The 9,535-nt window shown below is 41.6% G+C and overlaps 1 pseudogene; it reads left to right on the top strand.

The window, feature by feature from the left end:
- Positions 1–160: 160 nt before the first annotated feature.
- Positions 161–2,638, top strand: LOC108524606 (heat shock protein HSP 90-alpha pseudogene; annotated as a pseudogene).
- The last annotated feature ends 6,897 nt before the right edge of the window (positions 2,639–9,535 follow it).

The raw sequence follows: 9,535 nt of genomic DNA on the forward strand, positions 1-9,535 counted from the left end.
TTTTTACAGAAATTGACAAGCTGATTCTAAAATTCATATAGAAATTCAAGAGGCCTGCATGCTTTAGCATCCTGGTGCTGCTATACTGCAGAGCCCGTGTGGTCCCTTAGCCAAGCTGCCTGAGGAAACCCAGACCCAAAACCAACTGATGGAGGAAGAAGAGGTTGAGATATTTGCCTTTCAAGCAGAAGCTGTCCAGTTGATGTCACTGATCATCAATACTTTCTACTTGAACAAAGAAATCTTTCTGAGAGAGCTCATTTCAGCTTTTTTTTTTTTTTAGCTTTTATTTTATTTTGGACACAGCATCTCACTCCGTCACCCAGTCTGAAATGCAGTGGGGTGATCTTGGCTCACTGCAGCCTTCACCTCCCAGGCTCAAGTGATTCTCATGCCTCAGCCCCTGACTAGCTGGGACCATAGGCATGTCCATCATGCCTGTATAACTTTCTGTATTTTGGTAGAGACGGGGTCTCACCATATTGCCCAGGGGGGGTTCACCATATTACCCAGGCTGCTACTGAACTCCTGATCTCAAGCGATCCACCCACCTTGGTCTCCCAAAGTGCTGGGATTACAGGAGTGAGCCACAGTGCCTGGCTCAAGAGAGCTCATTTCAAATTCATCAGACGTTTTGGACAAAATCTGATATGAAAGCTTGATGGATCCCAGTAAATTAGACTCTGGGAAAGAGCTCCACATTAATCTTATACCAAACAAACAAGATCAAACCCTTACTATTATGGATACTGAAATTGGAATGGCCAAGGCTGACTTGATCAATAACCTTGGTACTGTCGCCAATCTGGGACCAAAGCATTCATGGAAGTTTTCCAGACTGGTATAGAATCTCTATGATTGGCCAGTTCGGTGCTGGTTTTTATTTTGCTTATTTGGTTGCTGAGAAAGTAACTGTGATCACCAAACATAAACATGAGCAGTATGCTTGGGAGTCCTCCTCAGGGGGATCACTCACAGTCAGGACTGACACAGTGAACCTACGGGGCATGGAGCAAAGGGCACCCTGCACCTGAAAGAAGACCTAACTGAGTATTTGGAGGAAAGAAGAATGAAAGAGATTGTGAAGAAACATTCTCAGTTTATTGGCTATCCTATTACTCTTTTTGTGGAGAAGAAACGTGATAAAGAACTCAGCGATAATGAGGCTGAAGAAAAGGAAGATAAGAGGAAGAAAAAGAAAAAGAGTCCAATGACAAACCTGAAATTGAAGATGTTGGTTCTGATGAAGAAGAAGAAAAGAAGGATGCTGGCAAGAAGAAGAAGAAAAGTAAGGAAAAGTACATTGATCAAGAACTCAACAAAACAAAGTCTACCTGGACCAGAAATCCTGATGCTATGACTAATGAGGAGTATGGAGAGTTCCATCAGAGCTTGACCAATGACTGGGAGGATCATCTGGCGATGAAGCACTTTTCAGTTGAAGGACAGCTGGAATTTGGAAGAGCTCTTCTTTTTGTTTCAAGACGTGTCCTTTTGACCTATTTGAAAACAGAAAGAAAAGAACAACATTCTTTTCTTGTATGTATACAGAGTTTTCATCAAGGGTAACTGTGAGGACCTAATCCCTGAATATCTGAACTTCATTAGAGGGGTGATGAACTCAGAGGATCTCGCTCTAAATATTTTTTCTGAGATGTGGCAACAAGGCAACATTTTGAAAGTTATTAGGAAGAATTTGATCAAAACATACTTAGAACTCTTTGCTGAACTGGCAGAGGATAAAAATAACTACAAAAAGTTCTACGAGAAGTTCTCTAAAAACATAAAGCTTGGACTATATAGACTCTCAAAATCAGAAGCTTTCAGCGCTGTGGAGATACCGCACATGTGCCTCTGATGATGAGATGGTTTATCTCATTGTGTTTTCCAGAATGAAGGCAAACCAGAAACATATCTACTACATCACAGGTGAGACTAAGGACCAGGTAGCTAACTCAGCCTTTGTGGAATGTCTTCAGAAGTGGCTTAGAAGTGATCTATATGATCAAGTCCATTGATGAGTACTGTGTCCAGCAGCTGAAGGAATTTGAGAGTAAGACTGTGGTATCAGTTGCCAAAGAGGGTTTGGAACTTCCAGAAGATGAAGAAGAAAAAAAGAAACAGGAAGAGACACAAACAGTTTGAGAACCTCTGCAAAATCATGAAAGACATGTTGGAGAAAAAAGTCAAAAAGGTGGTTGTGTCAAACTGGTGACATCCCCATGCTGTATTGTCACAAGCACATTTGGCTGGACAGCGAACATGGAAAGAATTATGAAAGCTCAAGCCCTAGGAGACAACTCAACAGTGGGCTACATGGCAGCAAAGAAACATCTGGAGATAAACCCTGACCATTCACGATTGAGACCTTAAGGCAAAAGGCAAAGGCTGATAAGAATGACAAGTCGGTGAAGGATCTGGTCATCTTGCTTTACGAAACTGCACTCCCATCTCCTGGCTTCAGTCTGGAAGATCCTCAGACACATACAAGATCTATAGGATGATCAAACTTGGTCCGGGTATTAATGAAGATGATCCTACTGCTGATGATATCGATGTTGCTATAACTGAAGAAATGCCGCCCCTCAGAAGAGGTGATGACACATCATGCATGGAAGAAGTAGGCAGCTCTGGCTGAGGAATGACTTGTACACGTTCCATACTCTATCTTCATTCTCTCTGATAATATATTTTCAAGGATTATTTTAGTTATTTTTGTTAACATTTAAAAAGTCTGTATGGCGGCCGGGTACGGTGGCTCATACCTGTAATACCAGCACTTCGGGAGGCTGAGGTGGGCAAATCACCTGAGGTCAGGAGTTCGAGATCAGCCTGGCCAACATGGCAAAACCCAATCTTTACTAAAAATACAAAATATTAGCCGGGTGTGGTGGTGTGCACCTGTAATCCCAACTACTCAGGAGGCTGAGGCAGGAGAATCATGTGAACCCAGGAGGTGGAGGTTGCTGTGAGCTGAGATCACTCCATTGCATTCCAGTCCGGGAGAAAGTGCGAGACTCTGTCTTAAAAAAACAAAAAAATCTGTATGGCATGACAATAACTACTTCAGGGGAAAGGTAAGATTTCTTTCTACTTCTAAGTGATTTTGTGATACTTTGGGCACTAAAACAGAGCTAGCAATGCTTTTCTAGTTTCACATTGGCTTATTTTAACAGATTGGGGTAATGTGTGTTGTAAGACGTATGTAGGCTGGGTGCTGTGGCTCATGCCTGTAATCCCAGTACTTTGGGAGGCCAAGGCGGGTGAATCACCTGAGGTCAGGAGTTTGAGACCAGCCTGGCCAACATGGCAAAACTTCATCTCTACTAAAAATACAAAAATTAGCTGGGTGTGATGGCAGGTGCCTGTAATCCCAGTTACTTGGGAGGCTGAAGCAGGAGAATCATTTGAACCTGGGAGGTGGAGGTTGCAGTGAGCCAAGGTCGCGCCACTATACTCTAGCCTGAGGGACAGAGTGAGACTCCATCTCAAAAAAATAAAATAAAATTAAAAAATAAAAAGATGTATGTAAGCTAACATTAACTTCGTGATCTAAAGTGTTTAGCTATCAAGCCAGATTCCTTAGTAGGCCAAATCTTCTGTCATTGAAGTGTTCTGAGAAATACCTTGGTGTTTAGAGGAAAAGTATTTGTTACATCTTCTAAGATCTACTTTTTAAACTTTTCATTCTCTAGTTGCCAATTCTGCATATACTTGTCCTCTGGAAACATGTTAAACTGAAACAACTTGATGGAAGGAACTCTCTACAGAGCTTGTTTTTCCAAAGCAAAATATTGTTTGCAGGAGCAAAATTATAAGCCTACCTAGGCATATAGTAAAGCTGTTCAGAAATAACCCAGAGCAAGGCTTGTGAATGGAACTGTAGTACCCAAGTCACATTCTGCTTTAAAAGGTTGTAACTAATACAGATGAGTTTAAAAGAAAAAAAAAGACAGAAATGCAAAAGGCCCAGAATAATCAAAACAATCCTGGAGCAGAACACAGTTGGCAGACTCACACTTCCTCATTTCAAAACTTACTGCATGTCAGGCACAGTGGCTCATGCCTGTAATCCCAGCACTTTGGGAGGCCGAGGCAAGAGGATCACCTGAGGTCAGGAGTCCAAGACCAGCCCAGCCAAAGTAGCAAAACCCCATCTCTACTAAAAATACAAAAATTAGTTGAGCATGGTGACATGTGCCTGTAATCCCAACTACTCGGGAGGCTGAGGAAGGAGAATCGCTTGAACCCGGGAGGTGGAGGTTGCAGTGAGCCGAGATCGCGCCACTGCACTCCAGCCTGAGAGACAGCAAGACTCCATCTCAAAAACAAAAACACACACACAAACAAACAACAACAACAACAAAAACTTACTACAAAGATATTGTAATCAAGATAGTGTGATACTGGCATAAGGATACACATACAAGTCAATGAAATTCAAATGGAGAGTTCATAAATAAACTCTAACATTTATGGTCAATTTATTTTCTTTAAAGGGGACAAAATAATTCAATGATAAAAAGAATAGTTTTTTTCAGCAAATGATGCTTAGACAACTGGATATTCACATGCAAAAGAATATCTTTGGACCCCTATCCCTCACACCATACACAAAATTAACTCAAAGTGGATCATGGTCCTAAACACAGGAACTAAAACTCTCAGAAGAAAACATAGCAGTTAATCCTCACAATCTTGGGGTGGGCTATGATTTCTTATATATGACTGTTATAAGGACAAATGATTAAAAAAAGAAAGATAGATAAGGCCGGGCGTAGTGGCTTATGCCTGTAATCCAAGCACTTTGAAAGGCCTAGGTGGGCAGATCACCTGAGGTCGGGAGTTTGAGGCCAGCCTGACCAACACGCAGAAACCCTGTCTCTACTAAAAATACAAAATTAGCCAGGCATGGTGGTGCATAACTATAATCCCAGCTACTCGGGAGGCTGAGGCAGGAGAATCACTTGAACCTGGGAGGTAGAGGTTGTGGTGAGCCGAGATTGCACCATTGCACTCCAGCCTGGGCAACAAGAGCCAAACACTACATCTCAAAAAAAAAAAAGAAAGAAAAAAAGAAAAGAAAGAAAGAAAGAGAGAAATTGGACTTTATCAAAATTTAGAACTATCATGCTTTAAATAAACCATCAAAAGAGTGAAAAAAGAACCCACAGACTGGGAGAAAATATTTGAGGATCATATATCTGATACAAGATTTATATCCTGAATACATAAAGAGCTCTTACAACTGAACAATAAACAAATAATCAACTAAAAAGAGCAAATAATTTGAATAGCCATTTCTCCAAAGAAGATATACAAATGGCCAGTAAGCACATGAAGGCCGGGCACAGTGGCTCATGCCTGTAATCCAGTTCTTTGAGAGGCTGAGATGGGCTAATAACTTGAGGTAGGGAATTCGAGACCTGCCTGGCCAAAAAAACCCATCTCTATTTAAGAAAAAAAAAAGCAGGCTGGGTTGGGTGGTCCATGTCTGTAATCCCAGCACTATGGGAGGCCAAGGTGGGTGGATCACCTGAGGTCAAGAGTTCAAGACCACCCTGACCAATATGGTGAAACCTGGTCTCTACTAAAAATACAAAAATCAGCCGGGTGTGGTAGCGTGAGCCTGTAGTCCCAGTTACTCGGGAGGCTGAGACAGGAGAATTGCTTGAATCCAGGAGGCGGAGGTTGCAGTGAGCCGAGATTTCACCAATGCACTCCAGCCTGGGCAACAGAGTGAGACTCTGTCCAAATGAACAAATAAAAAAAGCACATAAAAAGGTGGCTGACATCATTAGTCATTAGGGAAATGCAATACACTTTACCCTCCTGAGGATGGATTTTTTTGTTTTGGTTTGGTTTTGGTTTTTGCTTTTGTTTTCAGAGTTTCGCTCTTGTTGCCCAGGCTGGAGTGCAATGGTGTGATCTTGGCTCACTGCAACCCCTGCCCCCGGGTTCAAGCGATTCTCCTGCCTCAACCTCCCGAGTAGCTGGTATTACAGGGATGCACCATCATGCCAGCTAATTTTGTATTTTTTAGTAGAGAGGGGGTTTCTCCATGTTGGTCAGGCTGGTCTCGAACTCCCAACCTCAGGTGATCTGCCTGCCTCAGCCTCCCGAAGTGCTGGGATTACAGACGTGAGGCAGTGCATTCAGTTGAGGATGGATATGTTTAAAACAAGTGTGGATAATAACAAGTTGGAAATCAAAATGGTGTAGACACTTTAGAAAATAGTTTGGTAGTTTTTCAAAATGTTAGACATACCATTACCATATGACCAAAAAATCCACCCCAAAGTGTATGCCCAGAATATATGAAAACAAACGTTTATACAAATAATTTTTTGGCCAGGCACAGTGTCTCACGCCTGTAATCGCAGAACTTTAGGCGGCTGAGGCAGGCGGACCACAAGGTCAGGAGCTCAAGACGAGCCTGGCCAAGGTGAAACCCTGTCTTACCTGTTTTACCTGATAAAAATACAAAAATTAGCTGGGCACGGTGGTGCACACCTGAAATTCCAGCTACTCGGGAGGCTGAAGCAGGAGAATTGCTTGAACCAGGACCTAGGAGGAGGAGGTTGCAGTGAGCCAAGATCACACCACTGGACTCCAGCCTGGGCTACAGAACCAGACTCCGTCTCAAAAAAAAAAAAAAAAAAAACTTTTGCACAAACGCTCATAGCAGAATTATTTATAACACTCAAAAAATAGAAACAACCCGAATGTTCATCAATTGATGAATGGATAAACAAAATATGGTATCTCCATACAATGGAGTGTTATTTGGACATGCAAAGGAATGAAGTACTGATAACATCACGAATGGCCAAACCTTAAAACCATTATTCTAAATGAAAGGCAAACATACACAAAAAATTGTATGACCAAATGCAGTGGCTTATGCCTGTAATCCCAACAATTTGGGAGGTTGAGGCGGGCGGATCTCTTGAGGTAGGAGTTTGAGACCAGCCTCTCATGGTGAAACCCCATCTCTACTAAAACTACAAAAAATTAGCTGGGCATGGTGGCCTGCGCCTGTAACCCCAGCTACTCTGAGGGCTGAGGCAGAAGAATGGCGTGAACCCAGGAGGCGGAGGTTGAAGTGAGTCAAGATAGTGCCTGGGCCAGGTGTGGTGGCTCACGCCTGTAATCCCAGCACTTTGGGAGGCCGAGGCGGGCAGATCACCTGAGGTCAGAAGTTCGAGACCAGCCTGGCCAACATGGAGAAACCCCGTGTCTACTAAAAATACAAAATTAGCCAGGTGTGGTGCTGTATGCCTATAATCCCAGCTATTCGGGAGGCTGAGGTAGGAGAGTCACTTGAACCCAGGAGGTGGAGGTTGTGGTGAGCCAAGATCGTGCCATTTTACTCCAGACTGGGCAACAAGAGCGAAACTCCATCTCAAATAATAATAAAAATAATAATAATAATACTAATAATTTTGTACTAACATTAGCTTCCTGACTTTCATAATTATACTATGGTTACATAAGTTGTTAACTTTAGGCAGAAAATATTAGGAAACTCTCTACACTATTTTGCAACTCTTCTGTAAATCTAAAATTATTTCAAAGTAAAAAAAAATTTTTTTTTTTTTGAGACAGGGTCTCACTGTGTCACCCAGGCTGGAGTGTAATGGTCCAGTCTCAGCTCACTGAAACCTCTGCCTTCCAGACTCAAGCGATCCTTCCACCTCAGCCGCCAGAGTAGCTGGGACTACAGGTACCCACCACCATGCCGGGCTAATTTTTGTATTTTTTGTAGAGACAGGGTTTTGCCACATTACCCAGGCTGGTCTCAAGCTCCTGAATTCAAGTAACCCACCAGCTTAGACCTCCCAAAGTGCTGGAATGACAGGCATGAGCCACCATGCCCCTCCTATGAAAATTTTTAAAGTGAGAAATTTAAGAGATATTTCAATCAATTACAATATATAAACATTATTTTGAGCCTGAATGAAACAATAAACATTTATAAGAAAAAGATACTGATGGGAAAATTGGGGAAATTTGAGCAGAGTAGTTAATGATATTTAAAACTATGTTAATTTTCAGAATAATGACACGATTATTTTTGTGATCATTTTCTTCTAGAGATAAATGCTAGAATATTTACAGATGAAATGATAAGATGTCTAGGATTTGCCTCAAAATAATCCAAAGGGAGAGAGGAAAGTGTAGGGGCAGGTACTGATGAAGCAAGATTGAATTGATCATTGTTCCACATGGTCATGGATACATGTGTATCCATGTGTACTTTTGTACATGTTTAGACTTTTTCTTTACATTAATAGAAGGTTTTTTTAATTGTTTGTTTCTTTCTCTTTGCCTCCTTTCTGTTACAAATCCTAATCTCTTCTTTGGCACATTCATGCCTCAGGTCAACTAGAGATAACATCATGTATTCGAAAAGGTAAAAAAAGGTACATTACTGATTCTCAAGACACCACCTGCAGTAAAATGGTATTGTTGACACAAAGTTTAAGGTGGTAGTTCCCAATTTCTGGGTTATGGACCTAGGGGACCAATCCTATGGGGCTGGCAAATACACAAATATATCACGTGATCTGTAGATGAAACAAACAGTATCATAAACATATACAAACGTAGCTATTTTTTTAAATAATTTTTTTTTGGCAAAGACAGGGTCTCACTATGTTGCCCAGGCAGGTCCTGAACTTCTGGTCTAAAGTGATCCTCCTGCCTCAGTCTTCCAAAGTGCCAAGATTACAGACACAAAAAAAAAAAAAAGATTACAGACATGAGCCACTGTAACTGGCCAGTTAGCTACTTTTAGAGGTGTCATTGTAATTTTTATTTTATTTATTCATTTTATTTTTTAGTTTTTTTGGAGACAGAGTCTCCCTCTGTCGCCGAGGTTCGAGTGCAGTGGTGCGATCTTGGCTCACTGCAACCTCTGCCTCCCGAGTTCAAGGGATTCTCATGGCTCAGCCTCCTGAGTAGCTGGGATTACAGGCATCCGCTGCCATGCCCGGCTAATTTTTTGTATTTCAGTAGAGACAGGATTTCACCATGTTACCTAGGCTGGTCTCGAACTCCTGAGCTCAGGCAATTCACCTGCCTCAGCCTCCCAAAGTGCTAGGATTACAGGTGTGAGTCACCACACCTGGCCTAATTTTTAAATATGGAGTTTTCTTAATTGTCTGTGTTACTGATTTTTAACTTAATTATATTGTGGTCAGAGAATATGCTTTGTGTCAAAGCATGTCATACTTTAATGTACATGTGAATCCCCTGGGGATCTTGCCAAAATGTAGTAGGTCTGGGGTGAGACGTGAGCATCTGCATTTCTAACAGGCTTTCATGTGATTCTGCTGCTACTGCTGTATGCACCATACTTTAGGTGGAAAAGGCCCATATATGATACCAATTCCTTGAAATCTGTTGAAATTTGCTTTATGTATAATGTTCACAAACATTCCCCAAACATTTGAAAAGACTGCATATTATCCAATTAATGAATGCAGAGTTCTACATAAATTATTTTATGTAGATGTTTAATTATGATATT

Source organism: Rhinopithecus bieti, unplaced genomic scaffold (assembly GCF_001698545.2).
Source record: "Rhinopithecus bieti isolate Rb0 unplaced genomic scaffold, ASM169854v2 scaffold_2432, whole genome shotgun sequence".
NCBI classification, from domain to species: Eukaryota; Metazoa; Chordata; class Mammalia; order Primates; family Cercopithecidae; genus Rhinopithecus; species Rhinopithecus bieti.